We start from the raw sequence: 11,987 nt of genomic DNA, 5'->3' as shown, positions 1-11,987 counted from the left end.
TTCGTGAGTAATTCTGGCCTTATCTATAATTTCCTCGTTATCTCCAGAAACTTGGCAGGCTCGTGGGTAGACGTGGCCAGGTCATGTATCTATGTAAATAAAAGGGAAAAAAAAAGCAATATTCACAGAAGCAAGTCATTACAGAGTAGAGAGATACAGAGGCTAATATATTGTACAGAGGCTCCCATTACAGAGGCCAAACCAACTCTTACATACAGGTCAGCAAAGTCTAAGCCACGCCCAGGCTCCAAACTGTCTCTTATGGCCCCATACAAACAAATACTATGTTTCAGTTTCCAAACAGTCCCCATTGGCTGACCTGTTACCATGTCTATTCCAGCTATCAGTATTCATACTCTTGACAGACATTACCTGATTTAACACTTTTTTTTTTTTAATTTCTCAGGTGCTGGGCTGGAGCCTTCCTTGAAAAAACCAGGTGTCCCTGTCTATGCTGTAGTCCTCATCATTATGTTTCTCCTTGCTGTAATTGCTGTCCCCACCTCTCTTTGGCTGGTAAGAGCTGCAGCCAGAGGTCACTTAATCAAGAGATTTACTCCCTTGCTGGACCTCATAAAGCATCTCTGCTCTGCTTCTCTCTCCACTCTCTTGGTATGGTGTGTGGGGGGAAGGGCTGGGTGGCCTTCCATCATCCTCATCTGATTGCTCTCATTGTTCAGGTGGTGTGACTCATTTTAATCACTTTCGTGCAATTCTTGCCTTGGAGTCTTTCGAGACTGACATCCCACAGGTTCAGCTAGAGACGTTTCTTCAGATTCAAATTCTGAATCTTGAGTCCTAAACCTGGTTCAAGACATAGTCTAGCACAGTGGTTCTCAACCTGTGGGTCGGGACCCCGTTGGGGGTCGAATGACAATTTGCCAGGGGTCGCCTAAGACCATCGGAAATATGGGAAGTATACTTGCGAGTCGAAGAATCGCGCTCCAATGGTTGACTCCACAAGCCAGCTGCAATCACTCCCAATCGCTAGCCGAATTCGGCTTCAGGCGCGATGAATTAAAAAAGAGAGAAATCTTTGCTCTGATGTCTCCCTCTCAAGCCAGCTGCAATCACTCCCAATCGCTAGCCTAATCTGGCTTCAGGCGCGATAAACTTAATAGGGGAGGAGTCTCCGCTTTAATGCCTCCATCCTCAAGGCAATCGCAAGCAGTTCAGATCGCTAGCCAATACGGCTTCAGGTGCGATAAATTCAAAACGAAATTAATTTTACGGTTGGGGGTCGCCACATCATGGGGAATTGTATTAAAGGGGTCGCAGCACTATAAAGTTTGAGAACCACTGGTCTAGCAGCTTCTTTGGTTGTCATGAGATTAAATAGGATGTTGAGACTCTGGTACCCTATGAGTATCATTAAGTCATAGGGTACTAGGATACATAGGGTACATTTGAACCCTATGACTATCATTAAGTGTTGTAAGTGTTGTACCTTGATGAAGGTATCTTTTATGTACGTTGAGAGCATATGTACCAAGACAAATTCCTTGTGTGTCCAATCACACTTGGCCAATAAAAAAAAAATCTATTTTCTATTCTAGAAAAGGTGCAGAGAAGAGCAACCAAGATGATTAGGGGGCTGGAGTCTGCAACATACAAAGAACGGTGGCTGGAACTGGACATGTCTAGTTTGATGAAAAGAAGGACCAGGGGTGACAGGATAGCAGTGTTCCAATATCTCAGGGGCTGCCCCAGAGAAGAGGGAGTCAAGCTATTCTCCAAAGCACCTGAGGGTAGAACAAGAAGCAATGGGTAGAAACTAATCAAGTAGAAAAGCAACTTAGAACTAAGGAGAAATTTCCTGACAATGAGAACAATTAATCAGTGGAACAACTTGCCTCCAGAAGTTGTGAATTCTCCAACACTGGAAGTTTTTGATTGGACACTTGCAATCGCTCCCCAGGGCTCCTTTTCAGAAATCCCAAAGATGTCTCTAGCTTGTTATAACTCACATCCTGCTTTATTCTTTCTTTGAAGCCCAAAGCGCTTGCTCGGCGTGGCAAAATTACAATCCACAGAGGGTCTGACGCAGCAGTGGATGTAGAAGCCTTTGAGCTGGATAATCCAGGATATCAAACAACTGTTGAAGAGGTAGATTTGGGGTGTGGGGGATTCTTTGCAAGTAGTCCCTTGCAGGAAAAAAAATCTAGCAAGATCTCTAATCCACGATCTCCAACTGTGGCAACTTGGAAGGCTTGTGGACTTCAACTCCCAGAGTTCCTCAGCCAGCGAAGCAAAGCTGGCTGAGGAACTCTGGGAGTTGAAGTCCACAAGCCTTCAAGTTGCCAAGGTTGGAGACCCCTGCTGTAGTCCACCGGGCTAGTTTTTACTTTTTACTGGACCTTTTTGTGGAGATGCTAACTGTAGATAGTCCTCGACTTAACAACGGTTCATTTAATGACTGTCCAAAGTTCACAGTGGCCCTGCAAAAAGATGACTTATGACCGCATTTCACTCTTGTGACCGTTGCAGCATCTCCAAGGTCACGTGATCAAAATTCAGGCGCTTGGCAACTGACTCGTATTTATGACAGTTGCCGGGTCACGTGATCCCCTTTTACGACCTTCTGACAAGCCAAGTCAGTGGAGAAGCCAGACTCGGCTGAACAACTGTGTGACCAGCTTACTTTGTTGTGTCCCACTCCTCCGCTGACGGCCGGGTCAGGGAAATCCGAATCAGGGGTGCCTCTGCAGCTCTGCCAAAGTCCTAGCAAAGTTCTCAAGGCAGGCAGGAGACCAGGAAGTGACTTCAGCAAGATATGTTTAGACTTTGCCTGACTCAGAGAATGCCAGAAAGCAGGTCCTTTATATAGGCCATGGGGTGTGGCTCCATGACTCAGCACTTACCCCGGCCTGCCCCTCCCTTCCTTCTGTTGACGCCGCTTATCAATTCTTCTGAAGCAAGGGTCACTCCAGTCGGCAGCTGTTGGTAGTTGACCTCCCTCAGGCTCACATGCTGTGGAGGAGGGGGAGGGGTCTAGTTGCTCCGTTTGCCTGGGCATGGAGCCAGGGCTGGGGGCTGGAGGTGCTTCCTCCTCCTCAGCCTGTCTGGGCATGGAGCCAGGGCTGGGGCCGGGAGGTGCACCCTCCTCCTCAGCCTGTCTGGGCATGGAGCCAGGGCTGGGGCCGGGAGGCATGCTAGGACATTCTTCAGCGTTCGGAAGCAGATAAGCAGACCCCGGCTGTGGTGGTGAGATCGGACGAGACACAACATACTTACTACTTTAAGTCAGGGGTCTCCAACCTTGGTAACTTTTAAGACTTGCGGACTTCAACTCCCAGAGTTCCTCAGCCAGCAAAGCTTCTGGCTGGGAGTTGAAGTCCACAAGTCTTAAAAGTTACCAAGGTTGGAGACCCCTGTTTTAAGTGATTCGCTTAATAACGGCAAGAAAGGCTGTAAAAAGGCTAAAATGCACTTGGTAAATGTCTCGCTTAGCCGCAGGAATTTTGGGCTCAATTCAGTGGTGGGTTGCTACCGGTTCTCCCCGGTCCGGGAGAGCCGGTAGCAGAGATGTTGATGTGACAGCGAAGTGGTTAGCTCCGACCGTCATCTGGGCCCTCCCACCTGCCCGCCCCTGCGCTACACCTACCTTTATTCCTTTGTTTTTAGCCCACCTGAAAGGCGTGCTAGAGTGGATTGCAATGCCTCAGCTGTTCAGCAATTCAGCGTGCTTCCGCAAAGCGCAAATTTGGCGTGCGTGCGAGCTGATCACATGCAAAACGCATGCGCAAAGCGAACTGGTGGTAATGCCGGTTCGAACCCAATTGTGGTCATAAGCTGAGGACTAACTCGTTTTTCCTATAACCCACAGGGAAAGACGAAGGATTCCTGCCTTGAATACCAGAATGCCTGAACCAGTACAAAAATGCAACCATTTCTCTTTGTCAATGCCACAATGCATCACCGGACAATTTATTAGATTGAACTCCCCAAGTTTTATTCTGTGAAAAACTCCCTTAAAACCAGACGTGTCAAAGGTTTTTTTTTGTGTGTGTGCTAGGTTTTGTTTTTTTGTGCTAGGACCTTTTAAGGAAAGGCAGCTGGGATGCAAAGCTTCACTTTTCTATTGCATCTGGGGGTAAATGTCCCACACTCCGGTATTTTCTCCCAGTTTCAACCATCCCAGTTTCTTTTATTATAATAAGTTGGATCTTTTAAACGATGTCTTTATAAAATATTTCTTGCTCTCTTTGTGCGAAAGAGAATGAAACGATTCCGTTTCCCCTTTTTTCTCTCTTCCAGATACAAAAGTTTAACCTTGGGGGGCTGGGGTGGGGGAGGGGAACTGTATTTAGTTGGATTTTGAATTTTTTTGGGGGTAGAAAAAAAATCGCCTCTGGTTTAAATGCCTGATGGTTGAATCGGGTCAACATGTGTACAAAAGTGGAAAATGGGACTCTTCCAGGAAAACTGAAGGAACGTGGCACCATGGATATTTTATATATCTCTTTTTTTAAAAAAATAATAATGTGATAACGTTTGTAGGCTGTGCAGACCACGAGAAACACAATCCGAAAGGCTGGTTGGATTTGAACAATGGACAGGAGGATTGCAGTCAGTTCTGGACAATTGATCCCAGTGTCCAAAATGATGGGGGGGGGGTGGGGAAGACCTTTTTGGTGCTCGCGCCAGAAGTAACCTAGCAAATTTGGAGACATCCTGTTTTAACTCTCCCAAGAAGATTTTTTGATACATGGATTGGATTGGACTGACTCCAGATTCTACCTTTGCAGAATTGGAACCGGCACATGCCAGTTCTTCATGGCCATTCTGAGCTGAGTTTCTATCTTCCTCTTTTTTGACTTCCTAAAATAACCTCCCAACCAAAAGTTGATTCTCCAAATCTGCTTTTCAACACTATTTGAACCTTCGAAATCTTTTGATGCCCGGTGTCCTCTTAAGAAGCAACCAGACCCAAACGGTAGAGGAACCAACAGAAGCAAAGTGGATTATTTCGTTTTTTTTATTATTGCAGTATTATGATCTCGAGAATTGACAGCACGTGTTTTAATTCTTCGTTTTATCCCCCCCCCCGCCCCGCTTGACAATTTTCAAGGCTCAATTGCCTTAACTGTATTCCGCTGCTAGCCATGTGTAGCTCTCCAGGGGCTGTCAAAACTACAGCTCCCATCCCCTCAGGAAGGATGGGAGTTGTAGTCTAAACACTCCCTGAAGTTTCACCGTTGCCTATCTGCATTTTTGGGAAAGGTGAAATATCCACTTTGCTGAGTTGCCGTTCAAGACAGAGGCGGCCCCTTTTAACTGCTGAGTTTTTTCCCCCATTTTTTCCCCTTGGCATTTCACTTCCCCCCCCCTTACTCCTACTTCCTTAGTCTCACCATCTGATGGACTTTATTGTTTGTTTTAATAGCGAGCAAGTCACACCTGCCTGGTTACTGTACTTCTTCCAGGTTTCTAGCTACCAAAACGTTTTGTTGTATTAAAATCTAGTCCTGAATAAATTGTAAAAAATTACCTTCGACTCACGCCTTATTTGAGTATCTGGTGCGGGAAGCCATAGATTAGGGGAATAGGTGGGATTCTGGGAGTTGAAGTCCACAAATCTTAAAAGTTGCCAGAAGTTTGGAAACCTGTGGACTCGGGGTTCAGGTACCAAGTTAGACAAGATGGAACATACAGAAAACACCTGGAGCTTTGCTTACAACTGCCATTTTGACTTATTTGACCATGTAAGGTCTGACAATACGCTTAAGCCATAGTGAGTCAAATAAGGACTTAAAGGGAGGCTTGAGAAAGAATCCGCATTTAATCTTTTTTTTTTTGTCTTTGAAAAAAGTTTTATTTTTTATTTTTTTCTCATAGACGTATCTTAACTGTACAGTCTTTTATCTAACATACATATTTTCTTTTAGCTTTCATACTAATACAATCTTCATCCTAAACAATTGTAAGTATATTCGGGGTTGCTTGTCTACCATTTCATCTCCCTTGTTTTACAACAATCCTTCTTCCTCTCCTTCTCTTTCCTTTCCCTCCCTTCTTCCATCTACTCTTCTACTTTCTTCTTTCCTCCTCTCCTTCTCCCCTTCCCCTTCCTTTCCCTCACACCTCCCTTCTTCCCCCCTTCTTACTTTCTCTCCTACTCTTGTTTCCCCTCTCTTTCTTCCTCTCCTTTTCCCTTTCTTCTTTCCCCCTCTCTCTCCCTTCCTCTCTCCTCTATCCCTCTCCATTCTCTCTCTATTGTTGTATTCATTTTCAATTTAGTATTTTCCAAAGTGGTATTTGAGCAATCCCGATTTTTTCCCCACTTTCTTTTCAGTTACTTTTTCATTTTACTAAATGTTTGATCAAAGTTTAAAGACTGGGTCAGCAGTTCCAAAGACGTACAAAAAGGACAGGCAAGGAAAAGTCACACACTGGGTGTGTGTGTGTGTGTGTGTGTGACTCCTTTTTATACTGTTTAAGCATCAGTTAAACCTCCAGTTCTGACCTCCTGATTAAGTTTGGGTATTCCTTATTGCCCTGCAAAAGGATAGAAGCCTCCCAATTAGCGTTATCGGGTGTTATCTCTTCCTTGAGTACTCCTTTCTTCTCACAATTGGCCCCTTGGCAGTTGCAAGGAAAGGGACTTGCACAGATCAAAGGTGTAAGTTTTAAGGCTGTAGGAGTAAACTGCACGCAACTCCAACCCCAGATACCTGCTAGGCCCTGGATGGCAGGAGAGGAAGAGATAAAAGATTGATATGGGTTCAGATCAAATGGCAGGAACATATGTTTGACGAATACCAGATACTTTAAAGGTAAAGGTTTCCCTCGCACATATGTGCTAGTCGTTCCCGACTCTAGGGGGCGGTGCTCATCTCCGTTTCAAAGCCGAAGAGCCAGCGCTGTCCGAAGACGTTTCCGTGGTCATGTGGCCGGCATGACTCAACACCAAAGGTGGACGGAACACTATTACCTTCCCACCAAAGGTGGCCCCTATTTTTTCTACTTGCATTTTTACGTGCTTTCGAAACTGCTAGGTTGGCAGAAGCTGGGACAAGGAACAGGAGCTCACCCCGTTACACGGCAGCACTAGGGATTCGAACCGCTGAGCTGCCGACCTTTCGATCGACAAGCTCAACGTCCTAGCCTCTGAGCCACCGTGTCCCTTACCAGATACTTTACAGAGGCTTAATAACAGCATATGTTTGTTATAGGACAGATGGCTAACTTTTTTGCCATCGCGTGGCAAAAGCAGGGAGAGCGCGGGGGGGGGATCGTGCACGCGTGTTCATGCCCACGCCCATAATTCGATGTGTCCCGCACATACATGTGCGACACCCCCACGCTCCCCCCACTTTTGGCACACGGTGGGCCCGGTAGGCCCATTTTTCACCCTCCAGAGGCTTTCTAGGAACCTGGGGAGGGTAAAAACGGCCTTCCCCGTCCCCCCAGAGGCCCTCCGGAGGCTGGAAGTGGCCCGTTTCCTGACTTCCGATGGGACCGGAAGGCCCATTTTTCTCCCTCCCCAGGCTCCAGAGGCTTTCTAGAGGCCTGGGGAGGCCGAAAACTGCTTTCCCTATGCCCCCCCCACCCCGGAGGCCTTCTAGAGGCTGGAAACAGTCCATTTCCCTGAGCTAGGGCAGCACTCGCGTGCCCACAGATATAGTCCCGTGTGCCACCTGTGGCATGCGCGCCATAGATTCGGCATCACGGCGATAGGAAATTAGTTGCAGGAAATCCAAACATAAAGGCATAATGTAGCCTTTTTGTGTTACAAATACAAAGGCACAGTATATCACATCTGCGTTACAAGTACGAACGTTTACAGAATAACAAGTTTCTACTAATATTAGTATTCCAGTATATTATATTCTGGTATTTTATTTAGTGTATCCTTCTTACCATTTCCCTTCAATCACATCCTTGGATGGTTAAAGAGAAAAAAACCAGCCTGAGCAAAAAAAAAGATGGCAACTCTAAATCAGTTTATTTATTTATTTATTTATTATTTATTTATTTATTTATTCATACTTTTACACCGCCTTATCTCCCTAGGGACTCAGGGCGGTGTACAGCCATATAAAAAACACATAAATATACAAAGTAAAACATTCATCTAAAAAACTTATTATATAGGCCAAAATTTAAAATAGACATATAAACAATAAAACCCAATTTAAAACCAAATCTAAAATTTAGACATTTAAAAATTTAAAAATCTAGTCCAGTCCTGCGCAAATGAATAGATGTGTCTTAAGCTCGCGGCGGAAGTTTCCCCCTAAACAGAATAACAGAGTTGGGACCTTGGAGGTCTTGTAGTCCAACCCCATACTCAAGCTGGAGACCCTATACCAGTGGTGAAATCCAAATTTTACTACTGGTTCTGTGGGCGTGTCTTGGGTGTGGTGTGTCTTGGTGAGCGTGGCTGGGGAAGGATACTGCAAAATCTCCATTCCCTCACCACTCCTGGGGGAAGGATATTGCAAAATCTCCATTCCCTCTGCACTCCTGGGGCCAGCCAGAAGTAGCATTTGCCTGTTCTCCGATGCTCAAAATTTCTGCTACCGGTTCTCCAGAACCTGTCAGAACCTGCTGGATTCCACCTTTGCCCTACACCATTCCAGACAAATGGTTATCCAACCTCTTCTTAAAGACTTCCAGTGTTGGAGCATTTACAACTTCTGCAGGCAAGTTGTTCCACTGATTAATTGTTCTCACTGTCAGGAAATTTCTCCATAGTTCTAGGTTGCTTCTCTCCTTGATTACTTTCCATCCATGATTTCTTGGCTTGCCTTCTAGTGCCGTTAACGGCGGTTAGTTGCATAAACCGCAATTGGCAAGACTCCACACGAGCTGTTAAATCAGACAACAAAACAGTGATGATTCTGTGGTTGGGTTCACGCGTTTTGCTAAACCAAACTATATTTGGGTTTTGGGTCAACTTTGGGATCCATGTTTATTTATTTATTTATTTATTAATCGAATTTGTATACCGCCCTTCTCCCGAAGGACTCAGGGTGATTCACAGCCTATTTAAAAGCACAATATAATACAGGTTAAAAAACAGTATAAAATTTATATAATTTATGGCCGAAATACTAAAAACTAGCAATAAAATAAAACTAATACCCCATTAAAATTACATTTTTTAAGCTAGCCCTGCTCGATGGAATAAAAGAGTCTTCAGCTTGCGGCGGAAAGTCCGGAGGTCGGGGAGTTGTCGAAGCCCCGGAGGCAACTCATTCCAGAGGGCAGGGCCCCCCACAGAGAAGGCCCTCCCCCTGGGGACCGCCAGTTGTTTAACTGACGGTACCCCGAGGAAGCCCTCCCTGTGGGAGCGCACAGGCCGATGGGAGGCTGTTGGTGGCAGCTACCCATAGGTAGCCCGGTCCTAAGCCATGGAGCGCTTTAAAGGTGGTAACCAACACCTTGAATTGCACCTGAAAAACCACCGGAAGCCAGTGCAGGCCGCGCAGGAGAGGTGTCACATGGGAGCCATGGGATGTTTCTGCGTGAACTTAATCTGAGCACTTATTTAGACTGCAACAAGGCAGCCGGTTAACAAGCAGCTCATGTAATTTTATTACACACAGTCCAGAAGGATATGGGTGTTCTAAAAATGTCACAAATTAAAAAAAAAAAAATAGCCAACCACTGAAGGCCCTTTAAACTCCATTCATCTATTCTCAAACTTGCAAACATTCCCGTGAGATCAAACATTAAACAAAATTCATTCGAGGGAGACTGCATTTAAAGTTTGAGCGATAGCTTGGGGAAGACTTAACAATGTTTATTTTTGAAAGTTGGGAAGCTCAGCCTTCTGCTTTTATCTTCGTTGATTAATTGGACGGTGAGACTGTTTAATTACATGTTGAACCTTGAACGGTGTGCTTTTCTTCCTTTAAACAAACTTCTAAAGGATCCCAAGAGTTGGGGGTTTATCTTGCATTCTCCATGCAGAATGCAATCTAACTCATATTGTTGTCCCGCTGGTTACCTTGAACTTTGAATTTGTTCCAAGCATTCCCCTGCTTTTTATGTTTACTTATAGTTTCTGCTCTCTGGGGCTCCAATGACCACCTTTATCAAATATTTTAATAGGTTAAGAATTTGTTTTAAAGTTGTCCGCCTTCGTGAGAAAAAGTTGAGGTCTTATTTGGCTCAGTTAGCTGGCCACCCTGAGATGATCTCCGTTAATCTCAAAAGGCGAAGCGGGGAGAAGATCTGGTTAATATGAAGATGCTACTGGAAAACAAACTAATCTTCACTTTTATCACTTTAGCAAATAAAGTTAATTTCCTTGGCAAGATTGCCCTCTTCTGATGCTTGGTAGTAATGACTACACACACCCCCATTCAGAAATTGAAATCTGATTGGGACACGTTCATATATGAAGTAGCCAACTGTAACGTATGTGAGAAATGACTTTGCGAGATGGGGAGGAGACGCAGCCTGGAGAATGGTTGGATAAGGGGCAGCTGGCTCCAGAGAAGAAATAAGGGTGTGGAAAATATTTCAGAAACCCTCCCTAGTTTCTTCAATGTAAAGGCGGGGAGTGGGGTGTATTTTTTCAGACTTGTGAGATTCTGTTAATGTAACTTTACAATAAACTAGAGCTGGTTCATTCGGGGTGTGTGGGTCTTATCTGGACCAGGGGTTTCCAACCTTGGTCCCTTTTAAGACTTGTGGACTTCAACTCCAGAGTCTTGGGCAGAGGAACTCTGGGAGTTGAAGTCCACAAGTCTTAAAGGGACCAAGGTTGGAGACCCCTGGTCTGGACTACCTTACAAGGCTGTCGATAACTTTTCCCTTGTTTGCACTCTTCTTGAGTTTCTCTTCTAACCTGTTTGACCAGTGTGGTTCTGGCAGATCGGTGGGATTGTTTCCTGCAGGAAACCAATGATTTCCTTGAGTTGGAAAAGAAAAGAAGAAATGTTAACATTTTCCTTTCCCCAAGTGAGAATTCGTTGGTTCTACCTGCCTGTCAGACCCAACTCTGACCCACCTTTCGATGGATACGAAGTCAATCCCATCTACTCCAGTTGAGCAAAATGAGCAGAGAAGAGCAACCAGGATGATGAGGGGACTGGAGATTAAAACATACGATGAACGGTTGCAGGAACCATGGCTAGTCTAGAGAAGAGAAGGACCAGGGGAGACAGGATAGCAGTGTTTCAATATTTGAGGGGCTGCCACAGGGAGGAGGGGGTCAAGCTATCTTCCAAGGCACTCAAAGGCCGGACAAGGAATAATGGATGGAAACTGATCAAGGAGAGATTCAACCTGGAAATAAGGAGGAATTTTTCTGACAGTGAAAACAATCAATCCGTAGAACAGAAGCTGCCTTTGGAAGTTGTGAGAGTTTCATCACTGGAGGCTTTCAAGAAGAGACCGGACTGCCATCTGTCAGAAATGTGTAGGGTCTCCTGCTTGGGTGGGAGGTTGGACTAGATGACCTACAAGGTCCCTTCCAACTCTGTTAATCTGTAAAAGAGTTGGTCCTTACTAGCATAGCTGTAGAATTTTAATTATTATTTGTTGAGGCCTTGTTGGAAAAGAGGCCCTGTACAACCATTTCTGCCAAGAGAAGGCTTGGTCATGCTGGATCTCCCTGGCTAATCTCTTAGATTACCTGAATCGATTCCTTTTGAAGCTGAGGTGTGAAAGTCCAAGGTTTTCTGTCTTCAGCCCTCAGTGGGGGAGAACTCTGTCCTCCTAAAAAGCCATGTTTGGGCAGAACACCAGTCCTTGATCCCTGCCACACCCAGTGAGCAATGCATTCTCTATGCATGCCTCCTTCCCTCCGGGCTCTAGTCTAGCCAGATGTTTTGGGGCTCTCTGCCTCCCAGCGCCAGGTTTTGGTTCCACCTGGCTAAAGAGTTTTTGGGAAGCTCAACTTTGGATTGTGTTCTGGCCTGGTTGCGTGGATGGTTCTGCCCAATTATGGATCTGGCTCGCTTTCTTTCTTTCTTTCTTTCTTTCTTTCTTTCTTTCTTTCTTTCTTTCTTTCTTCCTTCCTTCCTTCC

General features: G+C 45.2%; 1 long non-coding RNA gene across 1 annotated transcript; it reads left to right on the top strand.

Annotated features, from left to right (window-relative positions):
* Positions 1 to 393: 393 nt before the first annotated feature.
* On the top strand, positions 394 to 4,069 carry LOC131184845 (uncharacterized). Its single transcript, XR_009152044.1, has 3 exons — positions 394 to 516; positions 1,993 to 2,106; positions 3,827 to 4,069. It is a non-coding gene; the product is annotated as an uncharacterized LOC131184845 (long non-coding RNA).
* The last annotated feature ends 7,918 nt before the right edge of the window (positions 4,070 to 11,987 follow it).

This window comes from Ahaetulla prasina, chromosome 13 (assembly GCF_028640845.1).
Source record: "Ahaetulla prasina isolate Xishuangbanna chromosome 13, ASM2864084v1, whole genome shotgun sequence".
Classification (NCBI taxonomy): domain Eukaryota; kingdom Metazoa; phylum Chordata; class Lepidosauria; order Squamata; family Colubridae; genus Ahaetulla; species Ahaetulla prasina.
Note: the sequence above shows the minus strand (reverse complement) of the source record. Positions and strands in the feature narration are given on the sequence as shown.